This window comes from Macaca mulatta, chromosome 10 (genome assembly GCF_049350105.2).
Source record: "Macaca mulatta isolate MMU2019108-1 chromosome 10, T2T-MMU8v2.0, whole genome shotgun sequence".
In the NCBI taxonomy this organism is placed as follows: Eukaryota; Metazoa; Chordata; class Mammalia; order Primates; family Cercopithecidae; genus Macaca; species Macaca mulatta.
In genome coordinates, this window is record NC_133415.1 from 74138240 (window position 1) to 74163216 (window position 24977).

The following is a 24977-nucleotide window of genomic DNA, read 5'->3' on the forward strand; positions in this document are numbered from 1 at the left end:
GAGATCAGAGTGGTGACTGACTTGCTAGCATGCCCTTTGTTATTTTATTTATTTTTATTTTTTTTTTTGAGACAAAGTTTCGCTCTTGTCGCCCAGGCTGAAGTGCAATGGCGCAATCTTGGCTCAATGCAACCTCTGCCTCCTGGATTCAAGTGATTCTCCCGCCTCAGCCTCACGAAGTAGCTGGGATTACAGGAGCCTCCCACCACGCCCAGCTATTTTTTTTGTATTTTTAGTACAGACGTGGTCTCACCATGTTGGCCAGGCTGGTCTTGAGCTCCTGATCCACCTGCTTCGGCTTCCCAAAGTGCCAGGATTACAGGCATGAGCCACCACATCCGTCTGCCTGCCCTTTGTTGACAGCCTTTTTTTCCTTTGCCTCAATTCTCTACTCCTCTATGCTTGTTTTCTGGGTTCACATCCTAAATAAACTATTACATGTGAATCTTTATTTAAGGATCTGCTTTTGGGGACTTAGAAAAATGCAGACTCATTTGGTGAGTATTTAATATATTGTGGAGATGGAAGTTAGGGAAACAGAGGAGTGGTATAACCAATATTAAAGGTGATAAAGACAGAAGTAGATTAGGGGCACTGGAACAAAGGCATAATACTTACATATTGTGTGAGTGGCAGCAAAAACATTTATGATCAGGGGAATAATATAGACAATGACATGACATAGTTGCATAGTAAGCCAAGAGTACTTTTGCCTCTTTTTACTTCAGTCTTCAACGGTAGAACAGAGCAAAACTTTAACCACACCCCTACAAAAAAAAAAGGATTAGTAAAGTCTTGAGAAAATGTAACCCTAAAGCCCTTAGAAGAGTAGGTTTTCACATCCTTTAAATAAGATTAATTGGCTTAGGATGAAAGTAAGCTACAATAATTTCTTCAGAAGAATATAAACAGGAATCACTGTGCTTAATATTTTCCCCCAGTATTGACAAAGTGTCCAGATATATAGCAGTTAACTAATAAATATTTGTTGAGTAAAGTATGGTGGAGAGGAGAGTGAAATAAAGTTAGCAGACTGGTTAATCCAATGCACTATGTTAGTTATGGAAAATCAAACATTGCAGTTGGAGAATATATTTGCGATACATAACCAATAAAGGAATTAAATTCAGAATATGTAAAGAATTACAAAGGCATTAACCCATAGGAAAAACATGGCCAAAATGTACTCCACATGATCATACCTAAACGGTCAATAATCATGTGATAACATGTTCAACTTCATCGGTTATCAGAGCAATGCAAATTCAAACAACAGTGTAATGCCACGCCTTCTAACTAGATGGATTTAAAATAAAAAGACAGTGTAAAGTATTGGCAAAGCTGTGGAACAGCTGGAACTCTCATATACCACTAGTGGAGGGGTAAACTAGTACAACTAATTTAAAAATTTCTTTCGCAACATTTACTAAATAAATGTCAGCATATATACCTCCTATGGTCCAACAACTCCACTTCTGGGTATACAGCCGACAGAAGTGCATTCATGGGTTTATCAAAAGACATGAACTAGAACATAATGTAGCAACAATATCAATAATAATCCCAAACTGGGGACAACCCAAATGTCCATCCACAAAGGAATGAGAGCATAAATTATGCTATAGTCAATGGACTGTTCTACCATAATGAAAATGAATGAACTACAGTTGCACACAGCAACATGTATGACTCTCATAAACATAGTATTTGAGTGAAAGAAGTCAGATACTAAAGTACAGACTGTATGATTCTAAATACATCAGTTCAAAAATGGCAAAACTACTCTATGCGGCCAGAAGTCAGGATGGTAGCTATTTTTGGGAGAAGGTAATGATTTTAAGGGAACAAGACGGGGTGCTTCTGAAGTGTTAGTTATTTCAGTAATTCTTTGACCACTCACTAGTTTGGGAATTTGCTGGAAGAACTAATAAAATTCAATATAATATTATAGTCATGGTTAAGATTTATTATAGCAAAGGATACATGCAGTAATAACAAACAATAAAAAGATACTATATGGGCAAAAGCTAGAAGGTAAGTAAGTAAGAAGGTAAGTAAGGACAAGTAAGTAAGCTTACTTGTCCTCCTTCTCTGAGGAACTCTGGATACATCTCCAGCTGTGAACTGCAGGGATCTGTGTGAGATAACCATGCCCAAGAGTGCTTGCTTGAATTTTGTGATCCAAAGTACTTAAATGGAGTTGGTCACATTCCTTCCACGTAATCAGCCATGGTGCAAACCCTACACCAGGTCCTGGGTGCACATCACAAACCTTCATGTTTTTCATGTTTACTGTAAACATGTTGATAACTTGGTTCATCTTGACCCATTACTTTGAGCATGTAGATTAGTGTCATTAGCCAGTCAGTATGTAACATTCCAGTAGTTTAATTCTCAGAGTTGACCAAGAGTCATTGCCATGGCTACAGAGATAAATGAAAATTCAGTGAAACACATCCACTGCATAAACTCCTTCTGTTCACTTTTAATGCTGTCTTCCTTGCTTTGGGACTGATTGTATTGGTATGTTTAGTTTGTGGTTATGAATGCAGATAATACTGAAAACACTATTTAAAGAAATTATTCAGATACTAGTAATTCAGAACCATCACTTAGAGCTTGTTCGAGCAGATAAATGTTTTTTTCCCCAGGTTCCTGTGAGATTATTGAGACCCTGGGAAGTTATCAAAATAAGTTTGGGAAGCCATTGGGTAATATCAAAAAACAGAGGTTACTCTAAATATAGGAATTATTAAAGTGATGTGAAGACAAAGAGAAAGAGAATTAAATTTGTGATGTTGAGTTTCAGAATATGTTTAAGTAGGCATGTGGTAGTAATTTTGTTAAAACAAAAGATTGTATTTGGATGTTTTGGCTATTCCTTAATATGTTTGAAGTGACCAAATAATCAAATTAAAAACGAACTTATGATCCAGATGTAAACCTTTATAGGAATTTAATTGATTGCATATTCTGCATTAAAAGTTACCAACAATGATTTTTAATAGATTTTATTTTTAGAGAAGTTTTAGGTTCACAGCAATACTGAGCAGAACATACAGAGATTTCTCATATACCCACTCCTCCCACATATGCACAGTCCCCCCATTATCAATATTCCTCACCAGAGTGGCACATTTGTTAAAATCGATGAACCTACCCTGACACATTATCATCACCCCAAATTCGTAGTTTACATTAGGGTTCACTCTTGGTGTTGTACATCCTATGGATTTGGCCAAATTTATCGTGATTTGCATCCATCACTACAGTATCATGGCAGAGTAGTTTTAAATGTTTATGTGTTATGTTTATAATTTTAAAATTGAACATTAAAATATATATGCAATAAAAAGTCGGTAGTTCTGAGTTATGGCACCATTTTACTACTTATTAATGTTATGACTTTAAACAAGTTTTTTAACCTTCTGCTTTCTTATCTGTGCAATAAACAGGGGCAATAGTGTCAATGATATAGTCTACAGGGTTTTTCTAGCAGTACAAGTTTATGTTTTAATAAATTACTGCCTCAGTACCATTGACTAATCCAACAAATAGTTTGTGTATCCACTATAATGAAGGAGTTAGGCTGAGTGATATGGGGAAAAAAAATGCTGGAAAACAGGATTTCTGGTTTTGAGAAGCTAAATTTGGTGAGCAGGGCACCCAAACACCACAACTTGTAGCAAGGGAGTGAGGCTAGCATGAAACTGGAGAATTAAGAAAGACCACATTGTTCAGGTAGCACCTGAAAGGAAACATCATGAACCAATAGGATTTTAATAGCGAAAAGAAGAGTAAGTTCATGTCAAGGGAACACTTAAGCAAAGGCTTCCATCATGAAAATGCTTAAACAGAAAATAGTCCATTTTTTTCTGACTTGGGGATTGAGAAACAACTACAAGGAAATGAGGAAGGAAAGAAAGATTGATATCAAATCGTGAAAGGCCTTAACTTTCATGCAAAGGATTCTGCAGTCAATGAAGACTTAAGAAGGTTTTTTAGGATGATGAAGAACATAATTAAATCTGGTTTTCAGATTCATATTTCCCAAATGTAGCAGGTTGGGTTGTGCAGAAAGCAGACTTAGAGCCGGAGTTTAGTGTTTAAGATGTATATTAGGAAGTGTCCTTGGGACACAACCCCTAAGGATGGAGAAAGAGGAAGCAGACATGAGAGCTAAAGGCTGCCTGCCAGTCACATTCCCAGGGGCAAGAAAACAAATCCTTCCTTGAAGGGGTATCTATGTGGTACATCAGGGCATCTGCCACATCAAATTTGTGCTTTAGAAGCACTCAGGGACTGTGAGAGGCCCAGGTTTCACTCTGAATTGGTAGACATCAAATACAGTCAGACACTATTATTTTAAATAAACTTCCCAGATGATTTTGATGCACAGAAATCTGATAACTACTCTTTTAGACATTCATTCAAAATCATTCAGTGAAGACTCCGAGCCAGGACTTTGAGCTTTGCTTGTAGGACACGTCCTCTGCCTTACGGTACCTTCCTTTGATACAACAACTCCACGAAAAAAGCAGAACTGACATCTGTATTTTGCAAATAAGGAAACTAGCTTAGAAAGCATAAGTGACCATGCCCAAGGTCAAACAGCTGCTAAATATTATTCAGTCTCAAACTTGCCCCTTCTCACTCCGAGTCTTTCTCCCTTTCCCTCTCGTTTCCTCTCTCCCTTTTCAATATATTTTAAATTTACCGCTGTATAGGTCATAATGTTCTTAGAAGAAAATGACTGTCCTTATTATCCTTAGAAACATTTCCAATGTTATGTTTGTTGCCCATCTTACAAAAATAAAAGTTTGTCCCTGTCATGGTAAAAATAGACTCTCTGCTATATTCTATCTGGCATAGATGGCCATACAGTCCTGGCTTTTCATCCTGGCAACAGCTTTTGCTTTAACTCCCAACACCAGATACTGAAAAGAAGGTGCAATACTCTCTCATCTGTCTTCTCTGAATAAATCCTTCTTAGATCTTCATAAGATTCTGATGGATCTTCATAAGATTGAGTTGAGTTTTCCAGAAAAAGGGGAGCCTTTTAAATTCCCTTCCAAGAGGCAACTAAGGCTTTAGGTGGCATCAGTGAGGATGTGCTTTAAAAGAAAAAAAGTTAAAATGAGAATAGGATGAATTTAATGGGCAGAGAGTCTGTTGTTGTTGTTTTTAATGTGAGTATGTGATACCTTCTTCAAATCTTCCATCAATTCCTTGATTCTCTCAAAATCACTGCACTTGTGCAAAACAGAGAGGTGCCCTACAAACCCTCCAAATGAATCCATGCTGTTCTTGATGCTGACAGCTTTACTAAATGACAAATGAGTCTTAATTTTTCATCAACTGAGCATGGCCTAGGGACAGTGATGAAGATACTCTGGATACACCATTGGTAGATGAGGTTGTGCTTTATTTTCTACCCTTCTAACTCAAAATTAAACCATGGTTTGGAGACATATTAGGGGACAATCTTTACATGGCAGTGTTGATGATGACGTTTTTCTTCTTAGAGAAAAAAAATGTCCAGTACTGATGTTCATCAGCATGCTGGGATTTTAGCAGGTTAGAAGCAATTAAGTACACTTGTGTATTAGCAACTTACACAACAAAAGCTCTTAATTGCTTGTCTGGCACAACTTGAACTTTCTGAGCTATGACGTATAAGCAGTGAATGCTTTAATGTTTCAATATCTGGCAATCTCATTCAGAATTCCTAACCTTGTTCTGGAGTGAAGTTTGACCCAAATCATTCAAGGGCATTTCATCCAGATTTTACAGACTCCCACTGAAGTCCATGGCCTTAAAGTTACATGGGTTTATTTCCCTTTCGGAAAGAGGATAGAGCTCACCAAATGGCATAAAGTAATTTACTGTTGCTTAAAGCCACAGGCACATACGGCTCAGTTCTACAGAACTTTAGCTATCATCTTTAACCCATACAAATATATTTTTCTTCACTGATTTATAATGCCACCCTTATTATAAACGAAATTCTCAAATGTATTTGGGTTTATTTCTAGACTCCTCTGTTCTATTGATGTCTGCCAATTTCATATGCTGATGTCAAAATATTGTGCTGTGTGTGTGTGTGTGTGTGCGTTTGTGTGTGTGTGTATGTAAGAGACAGGGTCTCACTATGTCCCCAAGCTGGAGTACAGTGGCACCATCATGGCTCACTGCAGCCTTGAACACCTGGGCTCAAGCAATCCTTCCACCTCAGCCTCCTGAGTAACTGGGACTACAGGTGAGTACCACCACACCTGGCTATTTTTTTATTATTATTTTTTATTTTTGTAGAGACAGGGTTCCTCAAACTGGTCTGGAACTCCTGGCCTCAAGAGATCCTCCCACCTAGGTCTCCCTCGTAGTTAGGACTACACGCATGAGCCATCACACCTTGCCTCTAAATGTTTTAATTTTGGTTTCTCTCAGGCTAGAAAGAAAAGAAGGAGAACTGTATGAGTATTTGTGAAAGTGGACTGACTCCTCCCTGCTCAGGACAGCAGCTGACCCACCCGCCTTCTCTAGGCTGCTTCTGGTTTTCTTCGTGTCACCTCTCTAGGCTCTCTTTCTCAATGTCCTTATGGTCATTTCTTCCTCCACTCACCCCTTTCATGTTGGTGCTTGCCTGAGTTACATTCTTGGGCCTTTCTCATTTGATGTAGTTTTCCTGGGCAATCTTAACTCTATTTTTGGTTTCAGGTAGCACCCACGCTGGTATGTCTTCCACGCTTCCTTGCCTGGCCCCAGATTTGTGCTTCTTACTGCCTCCTTGACTGGTCTGAGACTTTGGGGGTTTCTCAGGCCACTCAATCTCAACATGTTAAAAAAGTAAAGCCCTACATATTCTACTCCAAACTCAATCTTTCTCTTTCATTAACTGTCTCTGCCCCAGTAGCGCCACCATCTAGGAGCTATCCCAGTCAAATGTTTGGAAGCTATCTCCAAGCATATTAGTTGTGACCCTATCATCTACATCCGTTTGGATACATCTTCCTGATCCTACCTCTTTAATGTTCATTAAATCTATTTCCTTCTTCCCACTCCTACTTCCACTGCCCTATTTGAGCCATTAGGTATTCTTCTCAGGGGCTACACCTGTAGCTGCCTAACTGGAGTCTTGCTGTATCTAATCCATTGAGAGGCAAGTGGTATTTTATTTTATTTTATTTATTTTTGAGACACAACCTTGCTCTCTTGCCTAGGCTGGAGCACAGTGACATGATCATAGCTCACTGCAACCTCAAATTCCTGGGCTCGAGCTACTCTGGCCTCAGCTGCCCAAGTACCTGGGATTATGGCGCACCCCATCACACCCGGCTAATTTATTTTTAAAAAAATTTTTGTAGACAGACTCTCACCACATTGCCCAGGTTGGTCTTGAACTACTGGGCTCAAGCAATTCCCATTCCTCAGTCTCTCAAAGTGCTGGGATTATAGATTTGAGCCACTGTGCCCAGCCTGCAAGTGATATTTTAAAGATGTCAACCTACTTATGTTGTTCTTAAAACACTTCGACGTTGTCTATAATCTTCATGATGAAATTGAAGTGCTAAGGCATGGCATCTGAGGCGTTCGCCATCCAGACCCTCCCTATCTCTCTATATTCACTGACTCTGCCCTGGCTTACCAAATGCTTGCCTTTCCTGAATGTCCTTTCATGTCCGTGTGCCTTTATAAATCCTGTTCCCTGTACCTGGGACAGTATTTCTCCCAAATCACCAAAGTCAAGAGGCTTTAACTCACCCGGCTTACATTAATTGCCTTGAAGACTCAGCTCAGGGTATTTCATTTTGCAAGGATTTTCTCACGACTTTAACTCCAGCTAGGTCAGGAGTCTCATCTTTGAGACATAAAATAAATATGAGCAATCCTACTCTGGCATAGGGTTTAGAATATTGGTATGTTTATGAGCCTCCTTTAAATAGACTTAGTTTCTGGAAGACTCGTGTTCATTTTAGGGTTGCCAATACCTTTCCTAGTAATTGACTTATAGGACTGTGCTGCCCAACATGGTAGTCATTAGATACATGTGGCTATTTAGACTTAAATTAAATAAAATTAAAAATTTAGTTTCTGAGTCACACTAGTTACATTTCAAGTGCTTAGTAGCCACACATGGCCAGTGGCTACTGTATTATTCAATGAATATATAGAACATTTCCATTATCACAGAAAGTTCTGTGGGACAGCATTGACATAGGAAGTGCTCAGTAAATGTTGGTAAAGTAAGTTAGGGATATATGAATTACTTGTGTTTGTTTGTTTTGAGACAGAGTCTTTCTCTGTTGCCCAGGATGATCTCGGTTCAATGCAACCTCCACCTCCCACATTCAAGCAATTCTTGTGCCTCAGCCACCCAAGTAGCTGGGATTACAGGCATGCGCCACCATGCCTGGCTAATTTTTTTATTTTTAGTTATGTTATGTTATGTTATGTTATGTTATGTTATGTTATGTTATGTTATGTTATGTTATTGAGCCTGTTGCCCAGACTGGAATGCAGTGGTGTGATCTCGGCTCACAGCAACCTCTGCCTCCTGGCTTCAAGAGATTCTCCTGCATTAGCCTCCCAAATAGCTATGATTACAGGCACCCACCACCATGCCTGGCTAATTTTTGTATTTTTAGTAGAGACAGGGTTTCACCATGTTGGCCAGGCGGGTCTCAAACTCCTAGCCTCAAGAGATCCCCCTGCCTCAGCCTCCCAAAGTGTTGAGATTATAGGCGTGAGCCACTGCACCTGGCCATGAATTACTTTTTAATTGAAATTCTTATTGAGATAATTGTAGATTCCCATGTAGTTCTAAGAAACGCAGAAAGAGCAGTGTATTCTTAATCTAACTTTCCCCAACATCTTGCAAAACTATAGTACACTATCACAACCAAGATCTTGACATTGATGCAATTCAGTAATCTTACTTAGATATCTCTGGTTTTGCTTGTACTCATTTCTCTCTCTCTATATATATACATGTATATCTATATATATATGTATATATGTATAATACAAATATATGTATTATATATAGTATATAATATGTATAATATATTATTGTATATGCATTATATATAATATATAATATGTATAATATATTATATCTGTATATTATATGTATTATATATAATGCATATATAAGTATTATATATTATATATAATACTATATTATATATAATACATTAATGTTTAATACATGTATGTATATATAATAAGTAATATATACATATATGTATATATACACATACATATATAGTTAACTACACACACAGAGAGAAATACATACACAATACAATACATACACAAATACATAAATATATATACACACATACATACATATATACATACATACAGGTGTGCACCACCACACCCGGCTATTTTTGTATATGTATATGTATTTGATGTATATGTATATGTATATGTATGTATGTATGTATTTCTCTCTCTGTGTAGTTCCACAATTACACCCCATGTGTATTTCATATAGTCACCATCACAGTCAAGACATAGTTCTATCACCACAGGATACCTCCTGTCGCTATTTTATAACAACATCCACCTTCCTCCTGCACCTCTCATTCCCTCCTTAACCCCTGACAACTATCAGTCTGTTCTACATTCATAAAATTTTGTCATTTCAAAAATGTTATATAGATAGTATATAACCTTTTAGGGTATTTTTCACTAAGCATAATTCCTTGCAGATTTATAATCCATGGTGTGGCACAAATCAATCACTTCTTTTTATTGCTGAGTACTCTTTCATGGTATGTATTAATATGTACCACAGTTTGTTTAACCATTTACCTATTGAAGCCTGTCTCCAATTTTTGGCTATAATAAATAAAGCTGCTCCGACAATTCTTGTTCATGTTTCTGTGTGAAAGTGAATTTTCAGTTTTCATTTCTCTGAGAGGAATGTCTGTCTTGGTTCATTCAGGCTATTATAACAAAAGACCAAAAACTTCTAACAAAAGATACAAACAACATACATTTATTTCTCACAGTTCTGGAGTCTGGCAAGTCCTAGATGAAAGCACCAGCAGATTCAGTGTCTGGTGAGGGTCTAAGTACAGTGGTCTTCTCTCTGGAATCTCACATGCAGGAAGGGGAAAGTAGCTTTCTCAGCGCTTACATAAGGACACTAATTCTTTTCATAAGGGCTTCACCTTCATGACCTCATCTAATCCTAATTATTTCCCAAAGAACCCATCTCCTAACACCATCAAACTGGCATGTAGGATTTCAAAATATGAGTTTTAGGGGGATGCAAGTATTCACCCCATAACAATGCCCAGAAATGTAATTGCTGGATCATATGACAACAGTATATTTAGTTTTGTAAGAAACTACCAAACTGTTTGTTCAGAGTGGTTGTACCATTTTACATTCCCACTATCAACGAATGATTTATACAGTTTCTCTGCATCCTCACCAGCATTTGGTGTTGTCACTATTTTCTATTTCAGCCAGTCCGATAGGTGTCTAGTGACATCTCATTGTGGTTTCAATTTGAATTTCCCTAATGTTTAATGACATTGAACATCCTTTTGTGTGCCTATTTGCCATCTGTATATTCTCTTGGGTGAAATGTCTGCTCTTGTCTCTTAACCATTTTCTGTTTAGATTTCTTTTTCTGTTGAGATTTGAGAGTTCTTTATATACTCTGTATGTCAGATAGATAGTTTGAAAGTATTTTCTTCCAGTTTGTACCTTGTTCGTTCATCCTCTTCACATGGTCTTTCACAGAGAATACGTTTTTAATTTTGATGAGGTCTAATTTATCAGTCTTACTTTTTATAGATCATGGTTTTGGTGTCAGGTCTAAGAACTCTTTCTCAGACCTAGATCTCAAAGGTTTTCTGCTAATTTTTAGAGCGTTATGTTTTACATCTAAACCCATTTTGAGTTAATCTTTGTGTAAGGTATGAGGTTTAGGTTGAAGATTTTTTTCTGTTCAGTTTGGTTTTGATTATAGTAAAATATTCACAACATAAAATTTAACATTGTAACTATTTTTAAGGGTACAGTTTAACGGCATTAAGTACACTCCCCTTGTTTTGCAACCATTACCACTATCCATCACTACAACTTTTTAATCATTTCAAACAGAAACTCTGTATCTATTAAGCAATAACTCGGCATTCCTCCCTTTCCCTAGCCTCTGGTATCCACTAGTCTACTTCTTGTATCTATGAATTTGACTATCCTAGACACCTCATCTAAGTGGAATTACACAATATTTATCCTTCTGTGTTTAGCTCACTTAGCGTCATGGCTTCAAGGTTTATCCACGTTGTCACATGTATCAGAATTCCATCCTTTTCAGGGATGAAGATTATCCCCTTCCATGTGCATACCACGTTTTGTTTTTTCATTCATCTGTTGATGGTTGGGTTGTTTCCATCTTTTGGCTATTGCAAATAATGCTGCAATAAATATTGGTGTACAAATATTTGCTCAACTCCTTGCTTTCAGTTTTTTGGGTATATACCCAGAAGTGGAATTGTCTATGTTAATTCTATGTTTATTTTTGAAAAACTGCAATAGTGTTTTCTATAGAAGCTGTACCATTCTACATTCTCACCAGCAGTTCACAAGTGTTCTAATTCTCCACATCCTTGCCAACGTCTGCTATTTTTTGTGTTTTTAAAGTAGCCATGCTAATAAGTGAGAGGTGGTATTTGTGGTTTTGATTTGCATTTCTCTGATTAGTGACGTTAAGCTTCATATCAGGTGCTTATTTTATGTCTTCTTTGGAAAAATGTCATATAAGTTATTTGCCTATTTTATATTAAAGTTTTTTTAATTGTTGTTGAGTTTTAGGAGTTCTTTCTATCTTCTGAATGTTGATTCCTTACCAGATATATGATTTGCAAATATTTTTTCCCATAATACGGGGTGCCTTTTCGCTCTGTTGATTGTGTCTTTTGCACAGAAGTTTTAAATCTTATGTAGTCCAACTTATCTAATTTTTCTTTTTTATTCTACACTCTTGGTGTCGTACTAAAATTATTGCTAAATTCAAGGTTGTGTAGGTTTTCCTTTATGTTTTCTTCTAAGAGTTTTATGGGTTTGGCACTTATGTTTACATCTTTGGTAAAAATGTAGCTAATTTCTGTATATGATGTTAGGTAACAAAGGGCTCATCTTCACTTTTTGCAAGTGGATGCTCAGTTTTCCCAGTGCCATTTGTTAAAAAGACTGTTCTTTCCCCATCCTGAATGGTCTTGGCAACCTTGTCAAGAATCATTTGACAATATGCAAGGGTTTATTTCTGGGCTTTCTATTCTACTTCATCAGTCTATGATTTAATGCCAATACCATACTCTTTTGATTATTGTTGCTTTGTAGAGAGCTTTGAAATAAAAATGTTAGTCTTTTAACTTTGTTCTTCTTTTTCAAGGCCTGTTTTGGCTGTTATCAGTCACTTGAGATTCCCTATGAATTTTAGGATAGATCTTTCTTCTGCTGCAAAAACATTTGGATTTTGCTAGGGATTGCATGGAATCTGTAGACTGCTTTAGGTAGTATCGATATCTTAACAATATTAGGTCTTCCAATCTATGAACATGGGATGTCTTTCTATTTATTTATGTCTGTGTATTAGTCCATTCTTGCATTGCTATTAATAATTACCTGAGACTGGGTAATTTATTTTAAAACGAGGCTTAATTGGCTCATGATTCCACAGGCTGTATAGGAAGCATGGCTGGGGAGGCCTCAGGAAACTTACAATCATGGTGGAAGGCAAAGAGGAAGGAGGCACATCTTACATGACCAGAGCAGAAGGAAGGGAGTGAATGGGAGGTGATACACACTTATTAAAAAAAACAAACAAACAAAAAACAGATTTCACTCACTATCATGAAAAGAACAAGAGGCAAATCCACCCCCATAATCCAGTCACTTCCTACCAGGCCCCTCCTCTAATACCGGGGATTTCAATTCGACATGAGATTTGGGTGGGAACACAAATCCAAACCTTATCAGTCTGCTTTAATTTCTTAAGAAGTATTTTGGGCCAGGCATGGTGGCTCACGCTTGTAATCCTAGCACTTTGGGAGGCTGAGGTGGGTGGATTACCTGAGGACAGAAGTTCAATACCAGTCTGGCGAACGTGATGAAACCCTGTCTCTACCAAAAATACAAAAAAAAAAAAAAAATTAGCGGGGTGTGGTAGCACACGCCTGTAATCCCAGCTACTTGGGAGGCTGAAGCAAGACAATTGCTTGAACCTGGGAGGCAGAAGTTGCAGTGAGCCGAGATTGCGCCACTGCATTCCAGCCCAGGCAATAGAGTGAGACTCTGTCTCAAAAAAAAAAAAAAGAAAAAAAAAAAAAAGAAGTATTTTGTAGTTTTCAGCATACAAGTCTTTCACCTCTTTGGTGAAGTTAATCTCTAGGCATTTTATTCTTTTTAATGCTATTGTAAATAAAATTGTTTTCCTATTTTCCTTTTGAGATTGTTCAGTGTTACTGTATAGAAATGCAACTGATTTTTGTGTGTTTATATTGTGTCCTGCAACTGGGTTGAATTTGATATTAGTTCTAATGGGGGTGTGTGTGTGTGTGTGTGTGTGGACTTGTTAGGATTTTCTACATAAGAGATCATGTCATCTGCAAACAAAGGTAATTTTAATTCTTCTTTTTCAAATGTGGATGTTTCTTCTTTTTTCTTTTTCTTTTTATTTTTTTGCCTGATTTCTCTTGCTAGCACTTCCAATACCATATAGAATAATAGTGGTGAACGTAGGCATCTTTATCTTTGTCCTGATCTTAGAGGAAAAGCTTTCAGTCTTTCACCATTGATTGTAGCTGTGAGGAGGTTGTGTTTTTTGTTTATTTGTTTTTTTTTCTTGTGTGTGTGTTTGTTTTTGCCTATATATGTTCAATTGTTATAGCACCATTTGTTGAAAAGCTATTTTACTCCAATAAATTGTTTTTTCACTTTTGTCAAAAATTGGTTGTTCATATTTATATGGGTCTATTTCTGGGTTCTCTATTCGATTCCATTGATCTATGTGTCTATCACTCTGCTATTACTATGCTGTCATGATTACTGCAGCTATAGAGCAAGTCTTAATGTTTGGATAGAGTGATTCCTCCTATCTTATTCTTCCTGGTCAAATTGTTTAGCTATTCTAAACCCATGCCTTTCCATATAAATTTTAGAATAAATTTGTCTATATCTATAAAAATACACTGACAATTTTGTAGAAATTTCACTAATTATATAGATCAGTTTAGGAGAAATTGATACCTTTGCTATACTGAGTCTTCTAATCTATGAATATAGTATGCCTCTCCATTTATTTAGGTCTACTTTGACTTATTTCATTTGTATTTTGTAATTGTCAGCATACAGATACTGTATATAATTTGTTAAGTTTAAACCTAAGTATTTCATTTTTTTAGGAGCAATTGTAAATGGCATTGTGTTTTAAATTGTATTTTCTGTACGTTCATGATCAGTACACAGAAGTAAAATTTTGCATGTGTGTTGATCTTTTATGCTGCAACTTTCCAGAACTCATTTATTATTTCTAGGAGTTATTTGGTCGATTCTTTGGCATTTGATTCCTAGACAATCATGTCATCTGCAGATAGAGACAGTTATTTTTCTTGCCTCATTTCAGTGAGCTAGAATTCAGCTAGAATTTTCATTACCATATTGAGTAAGATTGGTAAGAATAGTCATGCTTTCCTTGTTCTACATCTTAGGGGGAAAGCATTCAGTCTTTTCACCTGTAAGTTTGATGTTAGCCAGAGGTTTTTTGTAGATGCTTTTTATCAAGTTGAGGTCATTCCCCTCAATTCCTAACTTGCTGAAAGTTTTACTCATAAACATGTGTTGGGTTTTGTCAAATTTTTTTCTGCATCAATTGATGTGATCATATTACTTTTTTTCTTTTTCAGTTTTTAGTATGGTGAATTACATTATTTTTCAATAGTAAATCTGCCCTTAATTCCTGAAAGAAGCCCCACTTGACAATGTATAATTATTCTTATACATTATAAGACTCAGTTTGGTATCTTTTTTTTCGGGATTTTTGCATCTAAGCGGTAGCACATGCCTGCAATCCCAGCTACTTGGGAGGCTGAGGCAAGAGAATCGCTTGAACCTGGGGGGCGGAAGATGTTTGTTTGTAGTTTTGTTTTCTTTCCTACTGAATTTGTTTGATTTTGGTATCAGGGTAAGAGTGGTTTCATTAAATGAGCTGGGAAATATTCTGTTGTCTCAAGAAAATTGTGAAAAAAATGATGTAATTCTTATTCCACAGTTGGTAGATTTCCCCAGTAAAACACTCTCACTAAATTATAATTAAACACTTCATATTAAGAAAAGTTTATAGCCAGATACCTAAATAGACAATATCCTCTCAATTGCTGATTACAGGTTATTTGTCAAGTTTAAATCTCTGGATATTTCATTTTGGGGAGCTTTTAAGTTATGAATTCCAATTTCATCAGTGGTTCCGGGACTATTCAGCTTACGTATTTTATCTTACTTGAGTTTTTGTTAGTGTGTGGTTTTCAGAAATTGTCTATTTATTGTAAGTGGTTGAATTTATGAACACAAAGGTTTTCCAAGTATTTACTTAAACTATCCTTTTAATGACTTCGGGATCTGTACTTTTAGTCCCTATTTTATTCCCAATGCTGGTGATTTGTGTCTTCTCTTCATTTTTGTCTAAATGAGTAATTTTAATCCAGACTTATTTTAATTATCTGTTTTCATTCCATTTTCATACTCTGTAAGGCTTTTTTTTTTAATTAAAAAGCTATTTTTAGGAACAAGGTCTTTGTTTTTCAGGCTGGCATTGAACTCTTGGGTTTAAGTGATCCTCCCACCTCAGTCTCCTGAGTAGATGGGACTATAGGCATGTACCCCTGCACCCAGCTTTCTGTAAACTTTTAATACATTAAAAAAAGAAATAATATTTTGGGATATTTTGAAGAAAATAATGGCTTATTTTTAAAACACATACATTTATTGTCTAAAATTTCAAGCAATTCTAAGGAATATAGAGAAGCAAACAATCAACTCAAAATCTTTTCGTCAAAAATATCCCTTGGTTTATAATATTCCATAAATCTTCCTGTATAGAAAGAGATAAAAGTATAAGGTAGGATAAGTTGACAGATATACTTTTTCAAGTATCATCCATATGTGGATGATAGCACACAAGCTACTTTAAAACTAAATTATATTTAATCTTATTAAAATTAAATAAGAAAAGAAGCTAAAATGTGCCTGTAGTAATTTCTCAACTTCAGAAAAAGGCTTTTTTTCATATCAAGGGAGATAAGTTTGAAACATATTTCCTTAAAGGTAAGAAAAATAGACTGAAAAAAGCATGATGAGATTGGAGGTGGGGTTTTCTATCTATCTGCTGCAACTTTAATAATGTACATTGACCACTTGATGAGGAAATTATTATACTTAAACATCCTTACAACTCCCTTCCTTCTACCTTCAGGTTTTAGTAAGTTATCCAATGATATTGACATTGTCAAGGTTTATATTTATGTTCTGATTTAAAACTGCCAAACACAGTGGTTTAGTCTTAGATTTATTTTAAAATAAATATGATTATCATTATCACAACATTTGACCACAGCTTCATCGTTCATGAGATTTATGTTTTAAATTTATCTCTTAGTTGTATAAATTTGATGATGAAGTAGAATATTATAAAGGTTTTTGTCTGCTGTGTATACTGATTTATTTTGTTTGAGAAAAATTGACTATTGCCTTGAAAATCTGAAGAACACCAGTGTAGGAAAACAAACATTCTTAGGTCACCCTTTCTTTCCCTTAGAACACCCTCAGGCATTGCTTGATGCTGTGAAGAAATCTAAATGTACACTGATTTTCTTTTTCTTATATGTAAATTGCCTTTTCTGTCTGGATATTCAGAACATTATTTGTCTTTGAAGTTCTGTAACTTCAGTAGGATATATTTTAGGGTTAATTGTTCCAGATTGATTCTTTTTTTTCCCTGAGACAATTGTGTTCTTTCGTTCTGCTGATCTAACACTCTCTATTTCAGGAAATTAACTTTTGTGCTTCCATTATATCTTTGATCACTTTTTTCTTTTCCATTTGATCCTTTTTTTTTTTTTTTTTTTTTTTTTTTTAACAGCAAAGGTTGTAAAAAGTAGTGTTCTGGTAGATATGTAATAATCAGTTGTCTGAAAACAAACAAACAAATAAACAAAACCCTGATTTGTAGCATTTGTCCATTTGTGTGGGGGTAAATACTTCCACAGTGGCTGATTTCAAGCTGTTACTGAAAATGGAGTTAGGAAGCACTACATATCCCCGATCAGCTCTTGCAAGCTGGTGCAAGCCAGCTCCTGCATACTACTGGTTGTACATGTGTTGGATCTCCTTTGTTTGTGTTTCATAAAAATGGTCTGTGATTTGTTTTATACCTTATTTGTTAGTAGCTAAGTACTTGTCTATCTATCACTGTGTTTTCAGTTGTGGCTAGTCTTTTTTTTTTTTTTCCTATTCTCTTTCTCTCTTTCTTTTTCTCTTTCTTTCTTTCTTTCTTTTTTTTTTTTTTTTTTTTTTTTTTTGAGACAGAGTCTCACTCTGTCGCGCCCAGCTTGGAGTACAGTGGCGCAATCTCAGCTCACTGCAACCTTTGCCTCCCAGGTTCAAGTGATTCTTTTGCCTCAGCCTTCGGAGCAGCTGGGATTACAGGTACCCGCCACCACACCCAGCTAGTTTTTTGTATTTGTAGTAGAAACGGGTTTCCCTATGTTGACCAGGCCATTCTTGAACTCCTGACCTCAGGTGATCCACCCCTCTTGGCCTCCCAAAGTCCTGAGATTATAGGAGTGAAACACCATGCCCGGTCCTTAGTCTCTCATCTTTTGAGTGGTTTAATGACTTTTATTTTTCCCTGAACTCTGCTAGTTTATCTTTCATTTAGTCTTATTGTCTTTAAATCCTTATATTTCTTTATGGTGCTTTTAAAAAACATGATTCACATTATACTGCCTTTCATTCCTTTGAAACTCTGGGAAAAATTATTTGTCTGAACCTTTTTTTCTGTTTCCTTGGGGGAATTCTTCTTTAGAGACCTATACTTCATATGTTTTTTGTTTATGTTCCTTGAAACATTCTTTTCCATGTCCTGTTCTTTCCCTACCTCCACTATCTGAGCAAATGTCCTGTTTCCATTCTAGACTCCATGCTGGTTCCCTAATGGTTGTGGATCATCTTTCAAGAATTCCAGCCATTTGTAGATGCATAGCATGGAGAAGGTAAAGAGAATAAGTCGGGTAGTCTGAACCTGGGTTCCAGCATGCTGTCTTACATCCCTGTCAGACAGTCTACCAAGTTCTCCACCCCTCGGGTTCATCTTGTCACAGTTTTTGGTGTTAACGAGATTTGTTGACATTAGTTTCTCATGAAATTTTTACTAGTTGGTAGCTCTGTTTTATTGAAAAACACACTTCTATTTACTTTCAAACACTTATTCCTACCCCATTACAAATTATAAATACAGATTTTGACAGTAGAGAAAATTATGTCTTAAATGGTAGACAATAAATACATGCCTGCTCAATAAATCATAATTAAACTCCTCCTATAAAAAATGCATACAGTCAGATACCTAAATAGATAGTATACTCTCGAAGGCTGATTATGGGTTATTTTCCAACTTTTAAATCTTTGAGCCAGAGAGAAAGTCTACTACTTATTTAAAAATAAAGTTTTACAATCTCTCTGACAAATCAGTAGAGTTCTACTTTGTGTGTTCAAAAGTGCTGTATTCAATAAATATATCAATGTGGTGGACAAAGTAATGTTTTGCCTAAATTCCCCTTAAGTGAAGGATTTGTTACTGCAGCTGTAGGGACTACAGCTGACGGAGGTCTTTAGCTGTCTTTGCCTTTAAGGATTGCCAGAGCTGCCTGTCTTAAGTTCATGCCCCTCCTAGGAACAGCCCATGCTCAATGATTGATGTGGATATAAAAGACTGACTATCTCAGACCAACTCATGGTCATTCTGAAGAATCATCCTAGCTAGTGAGCTCCCTAAGGGGCTGACAAAGACTGCAATTGGCCTGCATCACAGCTTAGCTTCCACCTCTGCCTGCTCCTGCTTCCTGTATCACTCCCACCCACAGATGTTGGTCGTTAGTCAAATACTGCAGACTAAACTCTCAAGAAATGACATTACATACAAAGAAAACCCTTAGGAATTCATGCAATGCAGTATTTACAGAAATAGTATTATTATTCATCTATAATTTTTACCTTGCATGCTTCCAAAATAAATTTGAGGCAGCTAACAATCATCATCATATTTAACTAGCAGAAACAAACATACGAACACAAACTTTATGTATAACAGGAAGGCTATTTTAAGTGATTAAAGTTCAACATTCCAAATAAAAATTTTAACTGATACTAACCAATGACAAACTCTATCTCAGTAAAAATATGTTCTGGCTTTTGCATCTATGTGAGCACACATATAAGAAAATCAAAAGTAGAGAATACTTATGCATATAGTTGTGGGTGTGACAGTGGTGGCAGTGGGTAGGTTGTTAGGGCTGTGTGCAGCTTTGAGAAGGAAGAGATGAATTTAGAGGCTCTTACTCCTCTAAATGGAAAAAGAGAGTATGATACACAAGGACACAGGACTACTGAGGGAGAAAAGTAATCATCCATTTATCCTGTGGTTTCTGTTTTGAGATGGCCAGTACGATATTAAAGGTACTAAGTGAATGGAAAACAAGCAAGGGGAAATGATAACTGTTATACTATTAGCTAGAAAACTGTCTAAGGTCATTGAGTATAGTAGGGAATGGCAAGATACAAATCCTTATTTTGTAACCTGCTATCTAGTTATGGGATCAGATTCCGTATCCACTACTAGCTCATAAGGGTACCCTTGTGGCAGCTGAAGACAGACAAGGGCGTGGCTTCTTCATTTCCAAGGGTGAAACCTCAGGACTACTTCGTGAATGTCTTTCATTCACTAGAGTCTTGATAATGCTGGAGACTTCAAGAGTCTGGGAGGTCAGTAGGCAACTGGGAAGTTTAAGTTGAACCGCCAAATATCATTGCAAACTTCAGCCCAAACATCACTCAACACAAAGGCTTGTCATCTCTTGGTCCAAAAATGCGCTATATGTTTGTCATAATCTGTCAGTTTTCTTAACTGGGCAAGCCCAAGCTTGCTATTAGACAATAAACACTTTGATGCCCAGTCTGAGTTTTTGTCCCAGCTCAGGAAAGGCAAGGGGACAGCCAAGGCAGACTGGTTCAGACTTGATCAGGGCAGCTCAACCAGCAACTGGCTTACTAGTCAACTAGCAAAGTGAGCATGAAAAGGTCCAGGAATCCTTCTTCCCCTGGGCCTTAAATTGTAAATCAGACAGCAGCCAAGGAGAAGCTGGGTGGTCAGAAGCTTCGTGGAGCCTACCCCCACGAAGACTCCTTCCAGGGAAGGCCCAGCAACCCCAGGCTAGAGGAGTCTCTGTGGACACCAGAGACCATTGCTGGGCTGGCGGATTGAAGGATGACCACTCAGAGGTCACAGATAAGGGGTTATCTAGATCCTTGCTATTCAGAGTGGTGGGAGGGCCAGCAGCAGCAGCATCACTTGGGAGGTTGTTAGACTTGCAGAATCTCAGGACACAGCCAATTGAATCTGAATCTGCATTTTAATTCACAGGCACATTAAAGTTTGAGAAGCACCGGTCCAGGTGGTGGCAAAGCAGCCAACCCGATGTTCTGCTTCTCAGCCCCTCCTCCTCCCCACCTCTGCTAGCCTCTTAAGCAAAGCTCAATCCTGCAATGGTCCTGAACAAAATTTCTGCAAATCCCGAGTGCTGGGGGAGAGGGCGTGCAGGAGCTGCCCCCGCCGGGGACCGCTGGGAGTAAGCGTGACTGGATTGGTCGCCTGCTCCAGCTCCCGGCTCCTGCACCCGGAGTGTAGACACGCCCCCCGACCCTCCCCCTCACCTCCACCCCCGGCCGCAGCTACCGCCTGCCTCCCGCCGGCTGCAGCGAAAACCCGGAGCAGCTGCGTGCGCTCATGGACAGTCCTCCGAGGAGCGAAGCCGGGCAGCTGGGCATGCTCAGTAACTGGGGGAGGTTTGGGTGGAGAGTAGAAAGCTGTGGCTCTGCCTCCCACCCCCTCCCGCTGGCCCCCGCCCCCCTTGCCCCTACCCAGCCCGTAGTAGTTCCCCAGCGTGCGCCCGGGGAGACCGGGAACATGGCGCTGGGAGCGCTGTAGCAGCTGAGAAGGGGCTGAGGCACCGCCGCTTCGCTGACAGCCGGCCACCAGGTAGGCAGGCGCGCCTGTCGGGGCTGCCTGGGTGGGTGTCCGCGCGAGGAGAGGCGCCTGCGGGGATGCGCGCCGCTGGTACCCGGAGCATCTCGCTTTGATGGGAGAGGATGCGAAGAGGACCTCCGTGACAGCGAGATCATGCATCTCCTAGGAGATGCAAAGGCTAGGGACCTGCTGCCTGGAGGGTAGGGATAGGGGACCGCCCACCCCCAACCCTTGCGCTACTATCCAGCCTGGGCTCTCTACGGGTCAAATAAAGGATAGTTCCATTTTGCTGGGCGGGAGGGCGTGGAGGAGAACCCCGGATTCCAGCCCTGAGATCCTGCTGGTACCCCGAACCGCTCGCAAGCCCAGCACCAGTTCTTTGTGTGTATACAGCCGCGCACACCCTGGGGGTGTCACGGCGCTGCTTTTCCCGAGGAGTGCTGGACATATTGCCAGGGCAGGATTCCCGTATGGTTTTTGTCTTTTGGCAGGTGTGGACTGGAGGATGCAATAGCTGAGCCTTTATGGGGCTGTGTTTTCCTTTGTTATTTGTGTGTGTGTGTGTGTGTGTGTGTGTATGTGTGTGCGCGCGTGTGTGTGTGCGCGCGCGCGCGTGGTGGGTTGTAATGGAGAGAGAGAGAGAACTTCTGCTTGTGGGCACCCTTGTGGGCAGGGCGTGGAAGAGGATCTCGGTTCCAAACTCTTGTCAAAATTGTGTGCCATGTCAGCCTCCTAGAGGGTAAACTTGAGAAGTCCAGGGATCATCACTGCTCAGTTTGGAGGATAAGCGCGATCGCCCTTCTTGAAACCGTGTGTGTGTGTATATGGAGCTTTCAACTCGGGCTGAGTTAATTTGTCAACATTAGATATCAATTAAGGAAACCTGAATCGCTGAGGCTATTTATGGTGATCTTTTTATGGCCAGAATAATAAACAAAAAGAAAAGTTGGCACAAAGCCAGAGGAAAGTGTCATTGTTAATAGTTGATGACAGCTTGAAAGACTGAACACACTTTTAGGGAAATCAGGAAACCTGGCATTCTACAGAGTTCTACCAAGATATAGCCACAGGGTCTTAGGTAACTCACAAAATCTCTTAGTGCAACCGCTTCTCTTTTGGGGCTTGGAGGCTGTAGACACTCTTTTTCTTACCTGATACAGATGGACAAGATGCTTTTTAGAAGCCCCTCCCACACTAGAATTATATGAAAATGACACCCTATAATAACAGCTCTGCCACCTTAGATTTGTGTATCTGTTATATTCAATAGTACAACAACTCAATGTTGGGGAGAAAGGTAAACAGGTTAGTTAGGGAGAAAGGTAAATTTAAAGTATGGGTTTATCTTTTGCTTTATAATATAAAGGATAGGCATCTTGGATATGAAGTTTGGAGACAGTTTCCTCTGCACTCGTGCTATTTATTTTTATAGTCTTGTTAGGTGGCGAGAATGAGTCAGTATCATCAAAATGAAGTGGAGGAATACATAAGGAAAATGCATTTAAGTAAATCAAAGCCATAAATGTCCAATCTGATGATAATACCTTGACTTGGAATACATATGTGCAAGGCAGGTGCACTGCTAAATGGAAGCAATAGAAGCCAATGGCAAGTTCCTGGGTAATGCTGACCTTAGACTAAAAATTGTGTGTTCTTCTGTGAATAGGTAGAGATTGTACTAGGTCTCTGCAGCTTGTTATTTTATTAATAATGTGAGTTTTAATTGCTATTAATTAGATATCAATTGAAAATTGATATCTAAGCATTGAATCAGTTAATATCTAAGCACTGAAAATCTAGTCTGGCAGTGCCTTTCCACTCTGTCAGGGCCTGCTGAAATGCTGTAGGTATGGGAGGCAGGCATTTGAAATCTGACTCTTCTGTGTTTAGCTTTGTGATTCTGGGAAAATTACTTAACTTTCCTAAGCCTCAGTTTCCTCACTTATAAAACAGTCCTGGGAATAGTAAGACCTACCTAGATGAGTAGATGTATGGATTACTCATAATTTAAATCACCAGGAAAATGGTGATGACCATTATGAGTAAGAGGGAAATGGATATTTACTGAATCTATACTATGTGTCCTATATAATGATTCAGGCTCAGTTAATTCCCTTAAATTTCCCAACTATATTAGTTTCCTAGGGCTGTTATAACAAGTTACCAAAACTGGGTGGCTTAAAACCACAGACATTTATTCTCTCATAGTTCTGGAGGCTAGAGGTCCAAAATCAAGGTGTTGGCAAGGCCGTGCACCCTCCAAAACCTCTAAGGGAGGATTCTTGCTTGCCTTTTCCAGCTTCTGGTAGCCCCAGGTATTCCCTGGCTTGTGGCAGCATAACTCCAATCTCTGCCTCTGTCTTCACATGGCATCTTCCTCTCTGTCTCTGTCCCTGTGTCCAAATTTCCCTCTTCTTATACGGACATCATTCATAGTGGATTTAGGACCTGTTCCTTATTCAGTATGACCTCATGTTAACCAGATTACATTTGCAAAGGCCTGACTTCCAAACGTCATATACACAGGTTCTGGATGGGCATGAATTCTTGGGAGACACTCTTCAGCCCAGTACACCAACATCCCTCTGAACTGTGTTTAATGACCACATTAACATTATGTTAGCATAAGAGCAGAAGGTAAAGATAGAGTAGCATAGGTTCAGAAAATACTTTAAAGATTATTTAAGGGAACTAACCTATTTGAGGCTTTATATACACAACCATGGTAGGGAAGAGCAGGGTTCAAAGGTACCTCACTTATACATGTCACTTACCTGGGAGCCACGACAACCCAGGACCTGGGTCTTCTAGAGTATCTCAAACATACTCTGTCCCCAAATGATTTGTTGATGTTGCTTTCCATCCTTTTTGCTACCCTTCCAAGCAAATGCAAAACAAACAAAATGCATTAAACAACAAAAACAATAATAGCAACAAAGATAAGCTAACAACTTTCTAGTCCTTCTTAACCTGGTAAATGGCACCACTATCCATGGAGTTGCTTTAACCAGAAACCCAACCAGAATCACCTTTGACACCTCCATTCCCTTGACCCTCCACATTTAAAACCATCATATAGTCTCATAAATGCTATTTTCTATATAGATCTCTAAATACATCTTAATAAATTCTTTCTATCCCCGCCACCACCACTATCAAACTTCAAGCTACCATCTCTTACCTGGACCACTAGTATAACTTCCTAACAAGAACCTTGGTTCCTTGCCTGGCTCTTCTAATCCTTCATGCAGAGCAGATAGGATAATGTCAGTTCCCTACATAAAATACCACCCACATACCTGGGACAGATTCCAGAGACTCCTAGAGCCTTTGGTACTTGGCCAGCCTCATCTTGTGCATCTCTTCCTCTTGATGCTGTCACACTGACCCTCTGTCTGTTTCTGAACATCCCCAACCATCTTCCCTCTATATTTTACCAGTGTGGGTCATACTCATCCCTTGGGCTTCCTTGACCTCTCTTCCCCACCAACCCAACTCTCTCATCATCCTTTTACTTTTATTCCACACACTTATTCCAGTTTGCAATTGCCTGTTTGTTTGTTTGGCTATGTCTGTAAGCTCTATAATGGCCATTTATTTTATGTCTTATATGCAGAAGGTCCTCAATAAACATTTGGCGAATGAGTGAAGGAAC

The 24977-nt window shown here is 38.5% G+C and overlaps 1 protein-coding gene across 1 annotated transcript in view; it reads left to right on the plus strand.

Moving 5' to 3' along the window:
- Nucleotides 1-21184: 21184 nt before the first annotated feature.
- Nucleotides 21185-24977, plus strand: part of PAK5 (p21 (RAC1) activated kinase 5) — a 301563-nt gene continuing 297770 nt past the window's right edge. The window contains 1 exon segment of the mRNA NM_001260987.1: nt 21185-21334. The gene's annotated coding sequence lies outside the window, so the exon portion shown is untranslated.